Raw genomic sequence first — 24,055 nt, 5'->3', positions numbered from 1 at the left:
ATCCCTTTTCTGTTGGGCTGCTTTCTTTATCCAGAATAATACTATCTAATCCTAATTAAAGACAAATAGAAAGGCCCGTAGAGGCGCGGTCAACTCTAAAGACACAGATTTTATAAGTACAGAACATCAGGATTGTGTTTCCTTTGCAAAACAAATGCCTTTACAAACAGTGGAAAACATTTTTAAGAGTGTGAGCTTCAAATTTCCCAGAACCCGAAATATTGGAATTTAGTGGCATGAGCCCAAAATACCAATGGCTTCACCTGTCTTTTCATTGTCTATCCACATCCTGAAAATGAAAGAAAACAGCCCCGAGATGAAAGATCACATTTAGCTGCAAATTCAAACCAGGTTCCAAGATTCAAATGACTTCTTCTTTGGTGTCTAAATAAATATTGCTAATAAAATCCCTGCGAGCCCACAAAATAAGAGACCATTTTATTCAGCTCACAGAAACAATCCATACAACACAGAACAAGATGTCTCTCCAATAAATTTATGAAAATCTGCCTCTTTAGAAGCCAAAATTAATATTCCTCCTGTTCTCCTGGGTCAGATCTGTAAGTTCACCACAGCCAAGGCTGTGTCTGAATGTTGAAGGCTACTCAATTAATCTTCCTGCTTGCAGAGATGTGAAAGAGTTTAAGGAAGGTCTAAACATAAACTCAAACAAAATGCAGCTGAATTCTCTATCGTGCAAGTTTTACCTCCATTAATCTTCTCCTTCTTCTTTTATATTGTCTCTTTATTCACCCTCTCTCCTTGAGTTTACTTTCTTTTATTTCTTCTCTCTTTTCTTTTTCTCTCATGCTCTTTGTCTCCATTCACTGTCCACTATACAGGGTTCAGTTTGGGGGTACTATCTAGTTATGCTGGAATATTTGGGCTATTTCATCTAGGCAAATATCTGTATATTTAGCATTTTTCTGTTTAATCACAGAAGTGAAGAAGAAAAAGGAGAAATAATTAGAATAAAGATAAATTGTGCTTATCAATTTCAGCAAATTAGAGAACACTAAAAACAGGAACTGTTAATATGGTTTAGATTTTTAAACATGTCTTTGACAAGATGCATTTGTTAAACAAGTTAATACATGTGTAGCACTTAGAACAGGGCCTTGCATGCAGTAGGCACTCAAAAATGTGAATTTGGTTATTCTGATCATCATCATTATCAGCCGTGCTGGTCAGTGCTCTCCCCTAGCTTGTGATAAACATTTGGCAGCAGTGGTATTGTCCATAGACAAACGCAGGGCCAGTTCTGAAGTTAGACGGGCAGAGGTAGAATCCTCGCACTGCTCCCAGTGCACTCTGAGCAGCACGCCTCCCCTCACCCACAGTCACAGCAATAGACAAGCGACAGGTAACTCTGACAACCAAGCATTTTTAAAAGAAGGAAAAAAAATTGAGGAAAATCAATACCAGAAGTGAGAAGCCACAGACCGAAGAAATACAAGTATCGCTATCTCAAGAAAACAGAGTTAATAGAAGATAAAAAAAAAAAAAGAAAGAAATTTAAGATAAATAACGTATATCTTCAGAATGGTTTAAAAGGATATCAAATCCATGAAGATGCAGTATCCAGGGCCTTGATCCTTAAAGTGGTCCGCAGACAGCAGCATCACCATCACCTGGGAGCTTGTTAGAACCACAGACTCTCAGGCCTCATCCTAAAATGACTAAAACTGAATCTGCAGTTTAACAAGACCCACAGGTGATTTGTATGCATATTACTATTAGAGAACTACTGAACTAGCAGGATTGACATTTGAATCTTTCATTATTGAAAAAAATCACTGATAAACTGCAAAGTAGAAATAGATACCACCGAACTGAAAAATAGTGAGTGAAAAGACCCAGTTGTGTTAGTCTTCTTTAGTGCCAAATCTGAGCTCCTGTTGACAAAACTACGTATTATGAGAAAATAAAGGAGGAAAATGTTTCTTAGAATCCTACATTTAGCATCTAAAATGCCATTCAAATAGGAGAGAAAAATAAGGACACACTGAGTATTGCAAAGATTCAGAAAACTTACCACCTTTCATGCCCTCTAGGAAAAAGTACATATCTATGTTTTGAAAATATCTGAAAAAAATGTGGGAAGCAAAAATAAATAGATAAAATAAATAACACAGAAGATACAAGATGCAGTGATGAATAAATGAAGTAGAAAACAGATTAATAAATAACTCAATGCATAATCTCTAAATATTTGTAACTAGGATCTTAGGTCATCTGAAAATAGAAGGTAACAGAGAGGAGGAGGAAAGAGAAAAACTACTGAAGTTTTTATTTAGGGGAGGACAGAGCTATTAAATAACTCCAGATAATACTGGCAAAATAATTTTTAATATGTGTTACAAAAGACTGTCTGCTATGTGTTTCTATTTATATGAAACTCTAGAAAAGATAAATCTAATCCATAGTGGCAGAAAGCATATCAATGACTAATGGGATGTTGGAAAGAGGTGGAGGGTGGGGAGGGCATTGTATAGGAAATGACGCAGGCTATTACTCTGTGATGGAAATGTCCTTTATCTCAATTGTGGTGGTAATTAAGTGGTTGTATATATTCGTCACGATTCATCAAAATATATACTTAAAATGGGTACATGACATTATACACAAATGATATTTCAAGAAAGTTGATTTCAAAAAAGCATCTGTCACATATACAAAGTAACTGCTAGAACAATAAAACTTAAATGCACTGTTTACAAACCACGGAAGAAGAAAGGGGATGGAGAGAACAAATACAGTGGAAAGAAAAAAACCACATAATGATAGTTATAGCTAACATTTATTTCATATATACTCTTTCTCAGGCAAAGTTTTACATATTTTACGTGTAATAATTTCCTTAATCCTTACAATAAGTCAATGAATTGAGCATAATTATAATCATTGTCATTTAATTTATGAAGAAACTGAGGCACAGAAAATGTATGTAATTTAAGCAAGGTCAAATATCTACTACGGTAGAAATGGGTTTCCCAGTCAGAGCAAATAACATTCTTTTACACTGCTTCTTGTCATAAGTTAAAAACATAAAATGCATGAAACAATTGCAAAATGTCATTAATCAAAGCAAAAGACTTTGGAACAAATTTCCCTATTATAAGTCAGAGACAAAGATTTGCTAAAGAAAAGAATAAAGCTTAGCAATAAGTTATTTATAAAAGATATACCTAAAACAAAAAGATCCAGAAAAGATAAAAATGAAAACATTAGAGAGATACATAGGGTAAATGTTGAAAATAGCAGATATATTGATGTTAATATAAGAAGCAGAACTCAAGGGGAAACGTTTTTTAAATATCAAAGAATTGTTTAAATTGATAAAAGATATGACTAAGAGAATAAAGCTGTCATTAACTTTCTATATACCTAATTAAAATGGATTCAAAATATCTAAATAAAAAACTGTGATAAAGCAAAAACAATGAAATATTTTAATACACCTTTCTCAATAATTGTCATCTTAAGTAGATCAAAAGCAAATACAGATCTGAATAATTTAATTAACAGTCTATATTTTTTCCAAACACTTTGTATATCTGTAAACACTGACCTATTATCAGCCTACTATGAAGCAAAAATTACATATAGATCAGAGATTCTGATCTTAAAGCAGTACAGTTAGAAATTAACAACAAACATTACCCATCCTCTCCAAAAAATGACAATCCACCTGAAAATATTGAAACATTTTAAACAATAATGGTGGTCAAAATCCATTTAGAAATAAATGACAATAAGAATACTACACGTCAAAATTTGTGGGCGGTAGCTTTGTATTAAAGTAATATTCAGAAGAATCCGTATGTTCTTAAATGCGTTTACTATCAAACAGGAAATACTGAAAATAAATTAAATACGAATTCAATTTAAAATACTATATAAAATAACAATGAAATAAAGCCAATGGCTGTTGAAAAGTAATACATAGAAAATATTAATAAAATAATAAATTTTAGGATTAATCAATAACCCCAATAGCTGCTTCCTTGAAAAGACTAATTATATAGGTAAGCTCCTGGAAAAATCTCGTAAAGAAAAAGAAAGAAGACAAACAAAATAAAAAATGTTATTATCAATTGCTATGGTTTAAATGTTTGTCCCCTCCAAAACTCATGTTGAAACTTAATTCCCAATGTGGCAGTATTGAACGGTGGAATCTTTAAAAGGTGATTTGGTCATGAAGGATTAATCCATTCATGAATTAATGAAATAATAGGTTAACGGGTTAATGCATTATCATGATAATGGAACTGGTAGCTTTATAAGAAGAGGAAGAGAGACATGAACTAGCTTGCTCAGTCTTCTCACCATGTGATGCTCTGTATAGCCTTGGGACTCTGCGGAGTCCCCACCAGCAAGGAGGGCCTCACCAGATGTGGTTCATTAACGCTGGGCTTCTCAGCCTCCATAGCTGTAAGAAATAAATTTCTTTTCTTTATAAATAACCCAGGTCCAGATATTCCATGATAAGCAATGGAAAATAGACTAAAATACCAATATGGAACAGATTTTGAAAATGTTAAGACAGAATATTATTTATAAGTTATGCCAGTAAATTTGAAAATCTAGACAAATTGGATATGTCTTAGTCTTAGTATAGTACAAGTTACAAAATAGACTCCAGAAGAGTCTTGAAAAACCAGAATAGCCAGTAGTCAGAAGACTGAAAAAAAATCAGAGATCTTTCTGTTAAATGAATCCCATGTGATTCTACAGATGAATTCTATTGAATTTTTAAGAAAACATTCCACAGTATTTTTTGATGGACAGCTTCCCGTTTGCTTCTGTAACAGCAGCAAATCCTAATATCAAACTATAGACTGTTAGTCCTATAATCACTCAATTGGACTTAAGAACACAGATGAAAAAAATATCCTAAATCAAATACCTTGGTTGTATCTTTCGTAAAAAGTATTAAATAGATAGATGATAGATAGATAGACAGATAATAGATAGATATCAATAGATACACATATATCTGAGAAAAAGGGAGAGAAAGAGAGAGTGTTAGGGCTTGGAGTGACTTCATTGGTAATTTAATCTAATAACTTGCTTTTTTAAAAAGTTTGATGTCTGAAAAAGATACATTATTTACTCAATTGTCACAGCAAGTGATATTAATTTGACCTCCTAATTCAAGTGCAAGCCTTTTTTCACTACTTGAGACAATTTTCAAAGTCTTTTATTTCTCTCTTCCCCTCCTCTCACACATGGATCACAAATACTCTCTGAATGTAGATTGGATATAGGAAATGGGGTGAAAATATATAGATATAGATGATTTATTATAAGTTTAATTACATTTGTAAGTAACTGAAATAAACTTAGTATTTTTGGAAGTAACCCTGACATTTGAGGTCAAGGTCAAGAATGACTATGACCTTTCTCTGTTAGTGCCAAAATAAGCACTGGGGTCCTTAAACCTTGGCTCTGATTTATTGTAAACACTAAAGTGTTCCTATGAGTATCTAAAGAAGTCCACCGTTTTTTTCAGTATGTATTACCTGTTCTGATTTTTTAAAAACTTATTTTCTTAACTGTTGGAGAAGTAAATTTTCTGTAGCAAGAGAACTTCAGACATGATATGCTGAAAAACTATAAAATACATAACTTCATTCTGATGTCTTTGGGCAGCTTAATTTTGACCTTCCGGTGTCTGAATAGCAGAGAGAGGTGGAAAATAAAGAAGTCAGGATGCAAATATATATATAACATATATATAACATATATATGTGTGTGTGTCATATATATATATGTCGTATATATATTTTGTTTTGTTTTGTTTTGTTTTGAGATGGAGTCTTGCTCTGTCGCCCAGGCTGGAGTGCAATGGCACGATCTCAGCTCACTGCAAGCTCCGCCTCCCAGGTTCAAGCAATTCTCCTGCCTCAACCTCCCGAGTAGCTGGGTTTACAGGCATGCGCCACCACGCCCGGCTAACTTTTTTGTATTTTTAGTAGAGATGGGGATTCACCATGTTGGTTAGGCTGGTCTCAAACTCCTGACCTAGTGATCCGCCTGCCTCAGCCTCCCAAAATGCTAGGATTACAAGTGTGAACCACTGCACCTGGCCCACAAATTTTATACAAGCAGATAGTAATAGTTCTTGAGTATTAAGATGAAAGATGTATGGTTTAACACCATTGCCGTTTCATTCATTAATTTATTCAGCAAACATTTAGTTTGTGCTATGTGCTAGGAGCTATGGCAAATGCGTATAATGTAACATTTACAAGTGGTTACATTCTTTAAAATCTACTCTCTACTAGGTAAAATACCAGGAACAAAATACAAAATTTTTAGTAGGCAGGGTTTCCTATAAACCAAGGGAAGATGTGCTCAGCATCTAGTTTTCCTGCGGCAGAATTTGGTCTTACTAAAGCAATAGCTGAAGTGAATGTGAATCAGATATAGCCCCTTCTCCAGAGTCTACTATTTAATGAGCAGAAAAGATACAAATAATATCAGAAGAAAGAAAGAGATTACTATAAGTAATAGGCATGACAGGCGTGTTCAGAAGAGGAGGGAAGACGGTTTTGGCTAGAGGGATAAAAAACCCACTTCAAGTGATTAGAGCTGATCTCAAAGAATGAGTAGGATTTGTGTATGTTGAGATGAAGAAAGGTGTTTCAAACTGATGAAACAATAATTTGTTTGTTTTTTTTTTAAGATAGAGATGGAAAAGCACAAGGCATACCTGTGAAAGATCATTTTCTCCGTTTGAAAGTTATATAAAAAGATGATATACCAAATACAATTTGGAATCAGATCATAGAGGGCCTTGAATGCCAAGATGAAGGTAAACATGCTAATGTCTAAACTCACCTTTACTTCAACACCAGCCAAGAGACAAATCACTTATTAAGTGATTGTGATGGTTAATACTGAGTGTCAACTTGATTGGATTGAAGGATGCAAAGTATTGTTCCTGGGTGTGTCTGTCAGGGTGTTGCCAAAGGAGATTAACATTTGAGTCAGGGCGGGTGTGGTGACTCACACCTGTAATCCCAGCACTCTGGGAGGCTGAGGCGGGCAGATCACGAGGTCAGTAGTTCAAGACCAGCCTGACCAACACGGTGAAACCCCGTCTATACTAAAAATACAAAAAAAAAATTAGCCAGGTGTGGTGGCGCTTGCCTGTAATCCTAGCTACTCAGGAGGCTGAGGCAGGAGAATCACTTGAACCTGGGAGGCGGAGGTTGCCATGATCCGAGATTGTGACACTGCACTCCAGCCTGGGCAAGACAGCAAGACTCCATCTCAAAAAAAAAAAAAAAAAGAAAAAGAAAAAGAAAGAAAGAAAATATATTGCCAGGCACGGTGGCTCACAACTGTAATCCCAGCACTTTGGGAGGCTGAGGTGGGTGGATCACCTGAGGTCAGGAGTTCGAGACCAGCCTGACCAACATGAAGAAACCCCGTGTCTACTAAAAATACAAAAAATTAGCCAGGCGTGGTGGTGCATGCCTGTAATCCCAGCTACTAGGGAAGCTGAGGCAGGAGAATCACTTGAACCCGGGAAGCGGAGGTTGTGGTGAGCCGAGATTGCACCATTGCACTCTAGCTGGGTAATAAGAGCAAACTTCCATCTTAAAAAAAAAAAAAAAAAAAAAAATTCACTGGGTGTGGTGGCACATGCCTGCAGTACCAGCATTTTGGGGAGGCTGAAGGGGGAGGATCGCTTGAACCCAGAAGTTCCAGGCTGCAGTGAGCAGTGATTGCACCACTGCAGTGCAGCCTGGGAAAGAGAGTGAGACCCTGTCTCAAAAAAAAAAAAAAGGAAACATTGGAGTCAGTGGACAGGGAGAAGCAGACCCACCTCAATCTAGGCGGGCACCATCTAATTGGCTGCCAGCACGGCTAGGATAAAAGCAGGCAGAGGAATGTGGAAGGACTAGAACGGCTGAGCCTTCTGGCCTCCATCTTTCTCCCGTGCTGGATGCTTCTTGCCCTTGAACATCAAACTCCTATTTCTTCAGCTTTTGGACTCTTGGACCTACACTAGTGGTTTGCCAGAGGCTCTCAGGCCTTCGGCCACAGACTGAAGGCTGCACTCTCGGCTTCCCTACTTTTGAGGTTTTGGGACTCAGACTGACTTCCTTGCTCCTCAGCTTACAGAGAGCCTGTTGTGGGACTTGTGATGGTGTGAGTCAACACTCCTTAATAAATTCCCTTTCATATATACATCTATCCTGTTAGTCCTGTCCCTCTAGAGAACCCTAATACAGTGATTGAACACTTAATTTCATGATTTTATGACTTCTATTTTATTGAAAGCAAAATGAATGAAATACATCCATATCCTCAAGTGTAAATGGATTTTAATATTCAATTAATTTCCTAATGGTTAACAATATTTGTACCTTTGAACTTTTCATTACGGATGAGGTCACCTATTCCTGAGAAGTGAAAGTGATTCCACTATGAAGCTGCTGATGTCATCCTTAAACTGGAAGGAAAGTTGTGATCGCAGTATGTTTGCTTCAAATACTGCTTGATTAGGCTGAGGAGTTAGTTATTAGTGGATTGGGATAAATATCGGTCAGGAATCCCGGAATCAGACCAGGATAAACCATTCGGCAGATCCTGGGGAACCGGATCTCATTTCACCGGCTTGATTCCCATTTCTCGGACTCGTCTTCCGCCTGCGGCCTGATCCTCCTGCCTGCGCTCTTTATCATCCTCGCGTCGCCTGCCATATCCACCTGCCACCTGTCTGCCATGCCGCATCCTCCGCCACTCCTGCAATGCCTGCTGCATGCCACTGCATCCTCCGCTCATGCACTCCACCTGCTCCACCACATGCTGCATCACCACCTGCCACAATACCTGCCACCTGGAACCTGCCACCATGCCTGCTCCATATCCACCACACTCACCGCTCACACCACACACCTCCACACACACACACACATACCCACACATACACACACACTCACTCCCCACACACACACACATACACACACTCCACACACAGAGACACACACACACACAGGAGGAATCTAAACATTAATGAAAATATGTGCCCACCACCAGCCATCTTTCCCTTTTGTTTTCAAATACTATGAGATATGAATTGCATGTCTTGCAAATACAGTGAGATGTGAACTGCATGTCTATGAATTGTGGGGATAGCTTACAGCAGAATAGCTCATTGACAGACTTCTACAACTTCAGGCATTGAGTATCCTTCACCTCACCCCACCTATAGGACCGTAATGTACCCATGACCCACTTGGTAACAGAGTCCGGTACTTGCTTTTTGCTTTTGTTTTGTTTTTAGAGTCAAGGCAAGGCTTTATGATTCATGTAACTTGGATAAAATCACTCAATCTATGGGTCCTCATTTGTTAAACAGCACAATCATATTTTTCTTAGAGAACTGCTGCAAGGATCATATGAGAAAATGTTTGCAACTATTCTTGGTAAATTATGTGCACATATTGTCTGTTACTGTAATTTAACATGTTTTATCAAGCGTCTACTCTTTCTGGGGCAAGAGAAATGACAAAAATATGGTTGGCTTCCTCTGGGGGTGCAAAGTCTGTCCTGAAACATTTGGGTAAGGTCAAGTGTTGTGTAACTATTTGTAGTAACTGTGTGGACTTAGGAAGTGTCCTCTTCTGCATGACATCAGATAATGTGCTGAATTTAGGTAATACACAGAAAACATAGGTTTACAAGACCAGCATCAGTTTAGGCCACATCACAGTGTTCCAAGTGGAGGGTGGAGGAGAGGTGGCAGTTCTGAGAGAAATGCATAGTGAGAGACAGAAAGCTTAGTTAATGAATAGCTTTCTCTAGAGACTGATTCAGAATAAAAGAAGTTATATTTAGCCTAATTAAGCAAAGTTACTTTAATTAGGTTGAAATCTTTAAGTTGCATAGGTTGAAAAGATCATTGGACTTTCTCAGTTTCTTGTCAGAGGAAAAAAAACATGAGGAATGACAAGCTGAGTGGAATTCTGAGGCAAGCCTGAGTAATGAAACAGCTAAAGATCAGGGCATTCTCAAAGGATGGGTCCTTAGTTTTATGATAGAATATGTATTGAGCAGAAAGTGTCTTAATTCAGTAAGACTCCTTGACAAGCTCATATGTATTGATATTTCTATTGGCACTTTATAAAGTCACATTTTTATTTATAGGTTAATAGTGTCCATTATTAGAATATCTAAGTTATCATAAAATAATGGTTGGCAATATTCACTGAGTACCTACTATGTCTTCAATGCATTGTACTTTTTTTTTTTTTTTTTTTTTTTTGGCAACGGAGTCTCTCACTGTCACCCAGGCTGGAGTGCAATGGTGCAATCCTGGCTCACTGCAACCTCCGCCTCCCAGGTTCAAGTGATTCTTCTGCCTCAGCCTCCTGAGTAGCTGGAATTACAGGTGTGCACCACCACGCCCAGCTAATTTTGTATATTTAGTAGAGATGGGGTTTCACCACATTAGCCAGGCTGATCTCGAACTCCCGACCTCTGGTGATCCACCCGCCTCGGCCTCCCAAAGTGCTGGGATTACAGGCATGCGTCACCATGCCTGGCCCGTTTTGTTTTTAATAACCCTAACAGGAGGTGTTACTATCCTTAGTGTTCCTATGAAGAAGCTGAAGATCATAGAGGTAAAGACAATTAACAGCCAGTGAAAGACAAACATGGGTTTTGAACCTGGACCTGACAAGCATCACAGGCAACATGTAATATACTTACAATTCCATCTCTAGAATTTGGCAGTTGAAACTTGATATAGGCACTAGGAAAATATTTTGTTTGATTAACTGACAGCAGATTATAATAATTCGGAGGTTAATTGTTAGACCTAGAAGGAATCTTTGAGACCTAATCCCAAATCCTCATTTTCCAGATATGAAAACAGATCTAGAGAGGGAAGGATGACCTGCCCAAGGCAACAAAGTAAGTCCATGACAAAGCTGGTATTAAAATTAAAGTCACCTAACCCTTGTTCCAATTGTTCCTGGGATCCCTTGAGTAGACTGTGTGACAGGCCCAAGGACCAGTGGATCAGATAGAGTATGCATAAGGCACCTTCCCTCCCCTCCCTTTCCTTCTCTGCATTCTGCTAGGTCTTCTCTGTTGCCCACAAAGCCCCCAGGAGAAGCCTCACCACAACTGCTCCACCCATCATTAGCAGCCCAATGCCTATGCCAGAGTGGTCAAAGTTTCCAGGCCTCTGGTCCCAAGGCTGTGCTGGCTTCCGTGCAGCATCAGTGAGAAGCCCCTCCTCCCCAGCTCAGTGTCACCCTTGGTCACCTGGGCCCCAGTGGTTATGCTTGTGCCAAGAATCTCACAAAATATTTTTTAAACAGGCCTGCCAGCTTCCACACCCAGCCCCCGCCCACAGCCCCCACTAATTATAGCACTCAAACCCAGTCAATGGAAAAATATGAGAAATGAGCCGTGCCATCTTCTCACTTTTTCTTGTCCTACTTTTTCCTAGACTCTGACCCCACCCGAACACCATTTCTCTTCCTTCAGGTAAAAAACAAAATCTCCTGTGCATGTGACTTAGCACAAACACAGGTAAATATCTGCTCTGTGTGTGTGTGTGTGTACATTTGTGAGTATGCATGCATAAATGTAGCAGGGATATTATGAGCAGTCAAATATTCTGCTATGCTTGGAATCAATTGCTGGCCTTTTAAAGTGTCAGTCACAGGTTATGGCTGCTACAGCTGCATTTATAAATGTTCTAACCACTGGAATTTACCTTCTGAGCTCGAGAAATTCAAGGTAAATTGTAAAGTTTGAAACAGAATCAGTCAAACCAAATTAGAGTGAGTGGGCAGGACACCTGAGAGTACCTGTCTCTGTTGCTCAAGTGTAAGATGTCACAAATCTTGACTTAGCATCAGTTGTGAGGGACTCCATTAACAGGCATGTATACAGATAAAGCCCAGAAGACTGCCGATAGCCTTCACAAGTTAGGAGACAGGACTTACCCACTGTTGTCTTGCTTCTGACAAGATGCCTAACCATTCTTTTAAGTTTTTGTCTTCCTAGATAAAGCATAGTAAAGAAAAACAGTCAAGAACACCTACATAGAGCCAAGCAGCACGCTCCACACTTCCATCTTTTCCTCTTGGTTAATCGTCCCAAGGGCCATGTAAGGCCCAGAGAGGTTAACTGAATGATCTGTTCAAAATCATGCAGCCAAGAGATGGCAAAGCCACGCAAGGACCCAGGTCTTCTCATTTCAAATAGCTGCCTTTCCAGTGTACATGCTTACCTCCAGGTCATCTCTACACATTGAAGACACACACCCCTTTTATGTTTTCACCTTGTGTGTCCTTCTCTTATCAGTAGCCACTGATAGTTTCCACCTCAGCAAGACAGACCTCAGATATACCTTGTTTCACCTCAGACAAGTCCAATGTTGTCCACTATGCTGAAGCCAGGTAGATGGCTTATTATCAAATAATCCCCAACTCTCTCTTAGTGAGTTTAACCTTGGCTAGAATCTGTTTTGATGGCAAAACAGAGCTGAGCTACATCTGGATGAATCCCAGGCAAATTCCAACCTCCAAAGACAGTTAAATAATACTGCAAAAAAAAAGTTTCATCAATGCAGAATTATAACCAAAGGAACCTAAAAAATATGCAACACCTTAGAGGTACTACGACATGCTATAAATTGTGACACATAGTTTTAACAAGGAAAGAAATCACGGAAGAGAAGATATAGTAAGCGTATGTGAACATGTTTGGTTTATTTTTTTAACAGAAAGAAATACATCATTACATTTTAAGGAAAATTCAGAATAGAGAGGTAATCTTTGTTACTTAATGATTCAAAGTGAACTTTGTAAGGTGTTTTCTTGGTCTGTATTTTTATCGACTTTTCTGTATCATTTAAAACTTGCGACTATACTTTTTTTCTTCTATTCTTTCCATTCAAGCATGAGTTTTGGATTGTTCATCATGTGACTATACCTTGCCAATTGAACCATATTTCCTCTACCTGCGTAGTACTGACTCCTCATCCTGCCCTGGCTTGCCTTTTCACTTTCTGTCTTGAAACTCTACCCATCTTTCTGCCTTTTTGACTGCTCCTCGGTCCCTTTCTCTTGTGCCTCTTTCTCCTTCTGCCTCTTGGCTCTTCTAAGACATTACCCAGGGTTAGTCCTTGACTCTCTCAACAATCCCCCTCCCCATGGAATTTTTCCTCATTCATTCTCATGGCCTGCTGATGACCTTCAAAGCTACATCACCACATCTATCTTTTCAAACAAGTTTCAGTGGCATATCTTCATTTTCCTTGATTTGTCCATTCATATTTTGCTATCATCTTCAGTCACCAGCCCATTTCAATCACAATTATTCTTCTAATTATCCGGACTGAAAATAAATGGCATCATTTTTAACCATTTCTTTATCTTCATCTTCTATAGTGAGAAATATTCATCTCTATACCTGCTGCCAATACCTTGACAAGACTCTGGCTGGCCCACGTGTAAATTATCTCAGTAGCTTCCTTTGTGGCTTTCCTGCCTCTGGTCTCTTCTCACTCAAAACTACCCTGCATGCCCCTGCCAAACATTCTTCCTTCAATACCATTTTCTCATGTCACTCCTCCACCAGCATACCAGGTCAGGATCTAACCCAGTTTACCTAGTTAATCCCAGTGCTATTCAACATGCACTTCCTAATCAACCCAGGATGGCCTCCCCACACTGCATCAATATACCTCATACCTCCCTGGTTTTGATCTTTTAGGTCCCATTTTCCCAAATGCCTCATTCTTGCCCCTCCAAGTTTCAGAAGTCAACTTATCCTTCCAGACTAAGCCCATATCTCCCTTGCTTTAGGAACCTATGCTGGTCAACTGCCAATTTGCTCTCAGATCCATCCTCTCCCTTCCCTTTTCCTCTCTGTATCACTACAAGGGAATGAGGTTCCCTTGCCCTCTAGCTTTTGGGTAGGTTTGGCTCCAGGAAAGCATGAAAAAAGGTTCAAGAAGAGAAAGACAAGCCAGTGTTTTACTTTTCCTCTTTTTGTGTATGTTTGCAGTGTCTGCAGTAATGGCTATGTCTCTTCTATGGCTTCAGCTACTGTGGACAGTCCCAGCTTCTGAACTCTGGAAGCAATACCACCTCCCTCCATTCCCTCCAGTTGAGGAGCGGTCTTTGTTCTCTGGGTTGCCTTACTATCCTCTATTTGGTTTTTCAGCACTTCTGTCACAGATATGACAAATTCCCTATATTAAAACTCCCTCTATTTAAAGATCCAGCATGATTTCTGTTTCCCTGTCCAAACTTGAAGAAGTTTGGACTGATAACTTTCAACATCTTTTCTAGCTCTTACAGTCTTGTCCATTACCATATAATGTAGCCCTTCATTATATACTGACTGGAATTGTGCAATACATTTTCTCATTTATTCATTCATTCAATGGATATCTATTTAGCTATACAATGTGCATCCAACCACATCAGGTGTTGGAATTTGGAGGGAGGGCACAAAAAAGTATCAGGTACAAAGCATTTATTTTCTTGATGGTAGCAAAAGGCATTCACAAACAAGTGAAGCATTAACACAAGGTAGTACTTGGTTACGAGTCAGATGAATGCCTCAGAAAATGCTTGCTGTTCCATATTTAAACCTTTTGGCCTCATAGATGAGATCTTAAGTCTGTGCTTAGAAGACTGAGTTTATGCCCGGAAAGCCAATAAAGATTGAATGATTTAGTTTTTCACTGTAGCAATTGCATGTTGTATTACTGGGATATGGGGAGTGTAGAGTGTCAATCAAAGTCAAGAGAAACAAAAATACTTTCAAGACCAGGAATCTTGTTTAAATAATTATGAGTGTGCATATTTGTGTGTGTGTGTGTTTAAAATACTTCTGTTTTTAATTATTAGTAGTATATGTTGATATTGCATAAACAATGAGAAAACACCACAAAAATGAAAAAGTAAAATCATTTATTCAGCATTTATTGTGAAACTATTCTGGGTGCAGGTTAAAATGTGGATATAGAAGCCATGGTCTCTATTCTTGAGGGGCTTCTAATTTAGCGGGTGATACAATCAAGTAAGCAAGTAATAACAGTGAAGCCTAATGATGTGACATGGTTTGGATATTTGTCCCTTCTAAATTTCATGTGAAATTTGTTCCCCAATGTTGGAGGTGGAGAACACCTGGTGGGAGGTATTGGGGTCATGTGGGCAGATCCCTCACGAATGGCTTTCCTCCTTCCTTGCCGTAAAGAATGAGTTCTCACTGCATTAGTTCCCATGAGATCTAGCTATTAAAAAGAGCCTGGCACCTTCCTCCTCTCTTTCTCTTGCTCCTTCCCTTGCTATGTGACATTCCTGCTCCCTTTCCTTTTCTGCCATAATTGGAAGCTTCCTGAGGCCCTCACCAGAAGCAGATGCGATGCGAGCACTATGCTTCTTATACCATCTGCAAAACCATGAACCAAATAAACCTCTTTTCTTTATAAATTATCCAGCCTAAAGTATTCCCTCAATATCAATGTAAACAGACTAAGACACGATGATAATTATGGTGACCTACCCATGCCAAACACCACACTATTGCTTTACTTAAGTCATAACACAAAACCTTTTTGGTAGACCTTATTATTACATTATTATTGTACAAAGTTAAATAAAGACATAGACTCAGAAACACTGAAAACTTGTTTAAGGTAGCACAGCTAGTGTGTAGTGGAGCCAAGGTATTTAAACCTAAGTCTGCCTGAATTCAGATCCATGGGTTCCCAATTACATAATAAAGCATAATGTATCTATTATCAAAAGATCATTTTTCTTCATAACCCTGAATTCATGACAAGAGTAAAGAGTTTACAGTACTTAATAAGACAAAAGAGTTTAGACTGCAGTCTAGCTATGGGTAAGAAATTTCATTGGCAATTCCAGGTCTACCTTCCTTCGTTTATTGAGTAGGAGATACAGAACGCATCTTCAGGACATTTTAACTAGAGAAACACATTTTTAAGAAAATGGTTTTTGACCAGGCGCAGTAGCTCATGCCTGTAATCCCAGCACTTTGGGAAGCTGAGGCGAGCAGACCAGCTGAGGTCAGGAGTTCAAGACTGAACAACATGATGAAACCCCATCTCTACTAAAAATGCAAAATTTAGCCAAGCATGGTGGCATGCCCAGTCTCAGCTTATTCGAGACTGAGGCAGAGAATCACTTGAACCTAAGAGGAGGCTGCAGGTCGCGATAGTGCCATTGCACTCCAGCCGATGATAAGAAGAAATCTCTTCTTAAAAGAGGTTAAAAGAAAGAAAGAAAAGAAAAGAAAGAAAAGAAAGAAAGAAAAGAAAGAAAGAAAAGAAGAAAGAAAGAAAGAAAGAGTTGAAAAGAAAGAGAGAGAGGAAGGAAGGAAGGAAGGAAGGAAGGAAGGAAGGAAGGAAGGAAGGAAGGAAGGAAAAGGAAAGGAAAGGAAAGGAAGGAAGGAAGGCTAAAAGGCACAGTTTTGAGAAAACACTACTTGAAACAGCCTCCAAACACACTGCACACGCCACGCTTTGTTTGGAAGAAGCATTGGCTTTATACTTCAGGTAAACTATATTAAGTTTAAGCCACCATACACTGGGTTCTGTACAAGTGCAAAGCTAACAGTGCAATTTCTCAATTCTCCAACTAAAAGAAAATATCTGGTAAGAAAGGAACTCCTTGCATTTCAAAGCAGATTAATAAAAATCTAATCTATACTGAGTGCTTAAAAAGTGTGAATATTTCCAATCAATAAATACAATCTATGACTGAATTAAAAGGCTGGAATATATCAATTTCTCTATAGTTACTTTTTAGTTGAGGTATAATTAATATACAGTAAAATGCACAAATTGTTAAGCGTTGAGTTCAATGAGTTTTGACAATTTTGTAAACTTGTACAATCATTTTCCCAACAAAATATTGATTATCTTTATCACCCCAAAAAGTTCCTTTTGTCTTTTTCCACTCAATATTTTCTAAAGAGGCAACAAATTTCTGATTTCTATCCCCAGTTAGTTTTGCCTATTCTTGGATTTGAATGAATAGGATCAGAAAGTGTGTATTTTTGTTGAATCTGGCTTCATTCAGTTAACATGATGTTTTTGAGATCCATGTTGTTATATGTAAAGGTACTTCATTATTTATAATGGCTAAGTAATATTCCATTGAATTAATAATATACCATAAACATTGCTGTTTAAATCTTTTGTGATTTATATTTTCATACATCTTGAGTAAACCCTAGAAGTGGAACAGCCATGGAGTACATCATTGTTGAACTTTATAAAAACTGCAGAACGCTCTGCCATAGTTGTGCACCATTTTACACTCAGAACAGCAATATATGAAAGTTCCGGTTGCTCCATATCATCACTGGCATTTAATGTTGTCAGTCTTCCTGATTTTAGCCATTTATAATTTATCTTATTGTGGTTTCTGTTTTCAATAAGCACTTCCTCATGTGCTTATTGGCCATATATATATATGAAGTGTTTGCCTACTTTTCTGCATATAATGGTATAAGTTCTTTTCAAAACTCACTCAGTAAATTACAATATTTAACTATTTATTTGAGAGTTTGGGTATTCATCTGTCATTTCCAGTATAAACAGTGATACATTTGCCTAGGTGGCCCATTAGTATCTTCCTGGAAATTACTGGGCATGTTTTTTTTAGTTACATTATCTTATCACTCCTCGTAATGATCTATGAATTTAAAAAGGGGGAAGGAGAGACCATTAAGCCCAGGGCTTAACAACAGTGTTCCATATGGAACCATTAAACTACTTACTAACCATCTGCTCATGGCGATGAGCCCATTCTGTTTTTATACAGAGTATTTTTTTGTAAAAAAAAAAAACAAAAAAAAAACAAAACAAAAAACAGTCTCAGTGACAGATAATACACATATTTTTAAAATATTATATTCAATCAGCAACATACAACTCGCTGAGAATGGAGTATACTAAAGGTGCACTCACAGATCATTAGAACTTCAAGGGAACTTGGAGCTCACTTAAGTCAAGCTGCTTAATGTTTTAGAAGCTAAAACTGAGGGCCAGAGTCAACTAATTTCCAAGCCAGGAACCGAACTCTGGTAATTTTACTTATAGCCCAGTGTTCCTTTCACCATATCATTATGCATTTGAGAGGAACAGTGCTCTTTTTTACAGTCTAAATTAGAAAAGAAAGTCCAAACCTATTAGATGTTTAGAAAAAAAATGCTTAATGGACAGACAAAAGCCAACAGGAAGGCTGCTTGGAGCTACTAAAAACTATGAAATTTGAGGCCAAGAATACATGGATATGAGTCCCAGCCCTTCCACATATTAACCCATGTGACTTGAAAGAAGTCATTTCATCTTAATATTTTAATATCCTCACCTGAAAATTGGGGTTGAAGAAAATAAATATGTTGTTATATTCACAAAGTGAAAAAAAAGTATATATTGGGAAGGGAAGTTAAAGAACCTGCGTGCCTTCAGAGAGAGAAACCAGAAGTGGCAGGTACAGAAAAATGGAAGAAAAGTGTTCCATACAAGAAAGGTGAACAGAACTAGGCTGTCTGCTTGAAGATAGGGATTTGCTATGTATGGGGTTATCCCCGTGCATAAAAGGGAGCAGAAAATTAGAAGGTTGCCAATTTTATCTCTGAAGATATAGTTTATGGGAACTGTGGACTAAGGAAGTAGGACTACAAAAATACACCCTGGTGTGGAATGGACCAAGGCAACCCACTTTCTCTAAAATCACCATAAATCTAAGCCCCAGAATGCCATTAGAAAATCAGACTCAGAACTGGGAATCGCGGGAGGTAGTTTCAAGTGCCTACAGAAATGCAAAATACCGACCAGGGAGAAAAAAGATACAAAAATAATTTGGCTGACTGAAAATGGGCCCATCAACCCAAATTCTAAACGTCATAAAGAAGTCTAGAGTGAAGAAAGACAACCAATGAAGCAAAAAGTCAGAGCATGGGCCGGGCACAGTGGCTCACGCCTGTAATCCTAGCACTTTGGGAGGCTGAGGCAGGTGGATCACCTGAGGTCAGGAGTTCGAGACCAGCCTGACCAACATGGTGAACCCGTGTCTCTACTCAAAATACAAAAAATTAGCTGCGCATGGTGGTGCATGCCTGGAATCCCAGCTGCTTGGAAGGCAGAGACAGGAGAATCACTTGAACCTGAGAGACAGAGGTTGCAGTGAGCCGAGATCATGCCATTGTACTCCAGCCTGGGTGACAGACTGAGACTTCGTCTCAAAAAATAATAAATAAATAAATACATCAGAGCATGAATTCACTCTCTATAAAACTGATATTATGGGGTAGGCTGGGGAGGCCGACGTGGGAGGATCATGAGGCAGGAGACCGAGACCATTCTGGCTAACACGGTGAAACCCTGTCTCACTAAAAATATGAAAAAGTCGCCGGGTGTGGTGGCGGCGCCTGTAGTCCCAGCTACTCGGGAGGCTGAGGCAGGAGAATGGCGTGAACCCGGGAGGCAGAGCTTGCAGTGAGCTGAGATCACACCACTATACTCCAGCCTGGGAGACAGAGCAAGACTCTGTCACAAAAAAAAAAAAAAAAAAAAAAAAAAAGAGGTAGGCTGGCAGACTTTAAAATAAGAATAAGAATATTAGGGTACTCACAGTGATAAATGAAGAAGTAACATAAGAGATTCAAAGATATTTTAAAAAGTATAATTAATGCAAGAATAGCTGGATATAACAATAAGATCAATAAATAAACATAGTTGATCAATAAAAGAACATAGTTAAAGAAAGAACAGCACAGGGAAAAAGAAATAAAGACATGAAAGAATTATTAAGAACCATGGAGAATAAACCTACATCTAATATGAGTTCCAGAAAGAGTCTCCAAACTTAAAAAAGAAAATAATTCCTCAGTTTTAAAAACACTCCAAATGCCAATGTGAGTTAATAAAGAAAAATCTACACCAAATCTGTGCAGCATCCCATCTTGATGAATCTGAAAAACTTCAAGGACAAAGAGAAAGGCCAAATTCTACAAATAACTACCATTATTTGATGGCAGACTTCTCATCAGCACCAATAACTTCCAAAAACTAATAAGGTAGTTCACAACGTGAATCAACAGTTTTAATTAAACTATCATTCAAAAGTGAGGGTAAAAATACAGGAAATAATATACAGTAATTTCCAAAATATGTTAACTATAAAAAGTAAAAATACAACAGAATATTGGTAGCATACACGCTACTATTTGAATAAAAATAGAAACAACATATTACTTCTGCGTATATTGTGTACAAGAAAGAAGAAAACAAAATGTCACTTTTCCTAAAAGAAACATTGAAAGGATAAACAAAAAAATAATAAAATTGCTCACCTACAGGGGTGTGTAAAGAATGAGGGAGAATGTGACACTTTTACGAGCACATCGTTTTTGTAATGTTTTGACGTATAGAATTATAGTAATGATCTACATATTCAAAACAAAATTAAATCAGCAAGCATGAGAAAGGAAACACTAAAACCAAGTACAAACAGAAAAAAAATGAACATAAGAGTGTTTTAAATAAATTTAACCACACTAAATGGGGAAAAAAGATAACTATTCAAATAACTTAGTTCTCTACTTTAGGTATATACCTTTCATCCAAAGGGGCAAAAAAAAAAGAACTACGAACAAATCTTGAATACTTCTTAATTGATTTGTGTTTATAGTGTCATGAGAGTAATAATACTGAAATAACTTTATGTGTGTGTGTGTGTGTTAACAGGATGAACAAAAGAGCAAATATACAGATATCCTTGGAAGCCAGAGTTCTTTGAAGGAAGAAATACACATACAGAATGGGAGAAGGCAAGGGAAAACCCTGTAAGCTTGGGAAGGATTCAGAGAAACAAATATAAACTTATGATTCCATATAGATATCTATTTCCTAGGTCTGTCCATGAAAGATCTTAAAACAGTGCACTCACATAGAAATGAACACATCTAGTACCCAGATCTCAGTTTCTAAACGCCATTCCCCCTAAACAAACCAGTACTCATTGTGGAAATAGCTAATTCAATAACTGGGGCAGGGAAAGCACAAGATAAGATCATCATCTTGTTGTGCCAAAGAATAAGAAAGTGTCTTAAAAACTGGGGGAGAAGCATATAACAGTACACAGAAGCATGCTTGAAGGGGCTCCCACTTTAATATCTGGGACAATGTGAGTACAGAAATTAATGAGAACTGTTGTAGATTATAAACAGTTAAACATAATAAAAACCCATGAATCCCTACTAATAAAAATTACATAGACAGATAAATGACAGATGGGTGGATGGATGGATGGATGGACAAATTGATTGATAGAGAGATATAAAGAGAAAGATAGGCAAGAAACAACCAATGGATCTTGGGTAGAGGAACGTAGTTTTATAAAAAATACTTGCGAAATCTAAAAGCATACCACCACAAACTAGTTATAAATAAAAAAGAAAAAAGTGGAGAAACTGAACACTTGCAACCAAGTGATCTAAATTAGCATTACCTGTGAAGGGCACACAGACATCTTGTGTCTCTGGACGCATGCCCCATGAAAAATAAAATATCACCTGTGGAGTACACTAACCATAAAGGAATAATTTCCATTTTGTCATTAAAAAAATGAAAAAAAAAATCTACATTGAGGAACAATATTCAAAGTAGCTGACCTTTATTTTTCAAATTATCAATAATACAAAAAACAAAGAACAGCTGAATATGGCTCCTAATTAAAGGACAGTAAAGAAACATGACACCTAAATGCAATTCATGACTCTAGATTGGATTCTTAAACTGGGGCAGGAGATGACAGTCATAAAGGATACCGTGGGAAAACTGACAGTTCTGGAATATGATCTGTAGATCAAATATTGTATGAATGTTAAATTGCTTCAAGACATTGATGAAAGAAGGGAAATCCTTAAGTGATGGGCCTATTTTATTATGCCTCCTCCTCCATATATTTTAGAATCAAGTTCAGTGAGAACATAAAATGTTTCTTTTTTTCTCTATCATCACCATCCAGTCAGCCTGACAAAGGCCCAGTATGGCCAACAGTTCACATTCTCTGATCACTACTTCTCAACTGAAGCTTAGCTTTATTGTCCATGCATATACCAAGAAGGAGAGAGAGGATACCATGCTGTAAGTCTACAGTCTGCCCAAACCCAGCTCTACAGAGACTACTTTAAAGAGATCTAGGTGCTGATTTTATTTGTGGGAACCAACGCTGCATTGAAGTGAACACACAAGCTAATTAGCAGATTTTGAACCTTAGAAACCTTCATTATATTATAATCCTACGTCATCTTTTGAAGCTCAAACAAAATGTAACTCTGCTCATTAATTGTTTGCAATAAGTGCATCATCTCTGCCTTTGAATACCCTCAGGCTAATGATATGCCCAAAAGTGTCAGGCAGAGGATGACTCATACTGGTAGTTTTTGCTGGAGCTATTATTGTGTATGCACACACATAGACCACTGTGAATGACTTTTTCCATACCCGTGTGCTTGCCTCTTTCAGTTGCGTGTGTGTGTGTGTGTGTGTGTACAGATGCATACTGATGCTTATAGGTATAAGTTCATGCCTCTGTTCAAGTGTGTGTCTGTGTAGATAAATACCTCTGCATTGCTATGCTACTTTGTGTGTGTGTGTGTGTGTGTAAAACACATACACTGCTAAGTATAAAATGTATGAACAATGTATTTATAAGGATCTCTTTAACTGTAAGTGACATTAAACCAAACTAAAAGTTGTTTAGAAAAAAGGAAATTTATTGGCTTATTTAACAGAAATATTGACGGTCAACTTTAAATTGCCACATGGAAAAGGAAAAATTGGAACCCCACATAGTGGTGGCTGGTCTCCCGCATATATCAATTCTGCTGAGCAGGAATAACAGGATTCTCTACCTGGTGACCAGAGTCGGCTTTGGGCACCTGGTCTGGGGATCTTCACTGAGTTTTTCTAAGTCATTCCTTTTTTTTTTTTTTTTTTTTTACTTTTATTCTCTTTGCTTCCAGGCAATTCCTGGGGCAAGTAACAAAGCCAGAAGTTTCATCAAGTCACCATATTTAAACCCGGAAACAAATCTGAGAATTTCTGTTTTCAATCAACAGACCATTCTTCATCCCCTTAACCCTCAGCTTTGTGGCCTCTGTCTTGGACTGTCAAAGGCCTGTTTAAACAATGGTCACCCAGAGATTCGCACTTATCACCAGCCCTAACTCAATCTCCTGCCATGTTTTTCAGGTAATTGCCTTTGCTCCTACTAACTTTAGATTGGTTGGAATATCTACTTTTCAATAGTGTAAGATTCTGGAATAGTTAGATGCTCACCCATCTTAGATTTCAAGCCGTAGCCAGGAAGAATTTTTTTAATAAAACTGTCTTATTGTTCTCTTTCTCTCTCTTTCTTACTACGCGTTATTTTGCTTTAAATTTTTATTGAAATCATTTGGATTCAAATGCAATTGTGAGAAATAATACAGATATCCTTAAGAAACCTTACCCAGTTTCTCCAGTGGTAACATTTTGCAAAACTATAGTATCATAGCACAATCCGGATATTGGCATGGATACAAACTGGCAATCCTAATCAAATATCCCCAGAGAAGGGGACTTATCCTTATTTTTATGTGCATTCATGTGTGTGTGTGTGTTTAGTTCTATTCAATTTTATTACACGTGTAGGTTCAAATAGCCATCACCACGGACAAGGTACTGAACAGTTCCCTCATTCAAGGATTCCTTGTGTTGACCTTTCATAATGATACTCACCCCTGTCCTGCCTATACCTCTTTCATCATGACTCCCTGGCAACCACTTATTTATCCTCCATTTCTAACATTTTGTTATTTCATAAGTCTTATATAAATTAAATCATACAGTATATAACTTAAAATTTTTTCTATCAATCGAATTCACTGGACATTCTTCCAAGCTGTGTGTATTTCTTATTGTTTTTCCTTTTTTTTTTTTTTTTTTAAACAGAGTTCACTCTGTCACCAGGCTGGAGTG

The sequence above is a fragment of the Papio anubis genome, chromosome 2 (genome assembly GCF_008728515.1).
Source record: "Papio anubis isolate 15944 chromosome 2, Panubis1.0, whole genome shotgun sequence".
Classification (NCBI taxonomy): domain Eukaryota; kingdom Metazoa; phylum Chordata; class Mammalia; order Primates; family Cercopithecidae; genus Papio; species Papio anubis.
The sequence above is the reverse complement of the archived record's forward strand: the minus strand, read 5'-3'. Positions refer to the sequence as shown.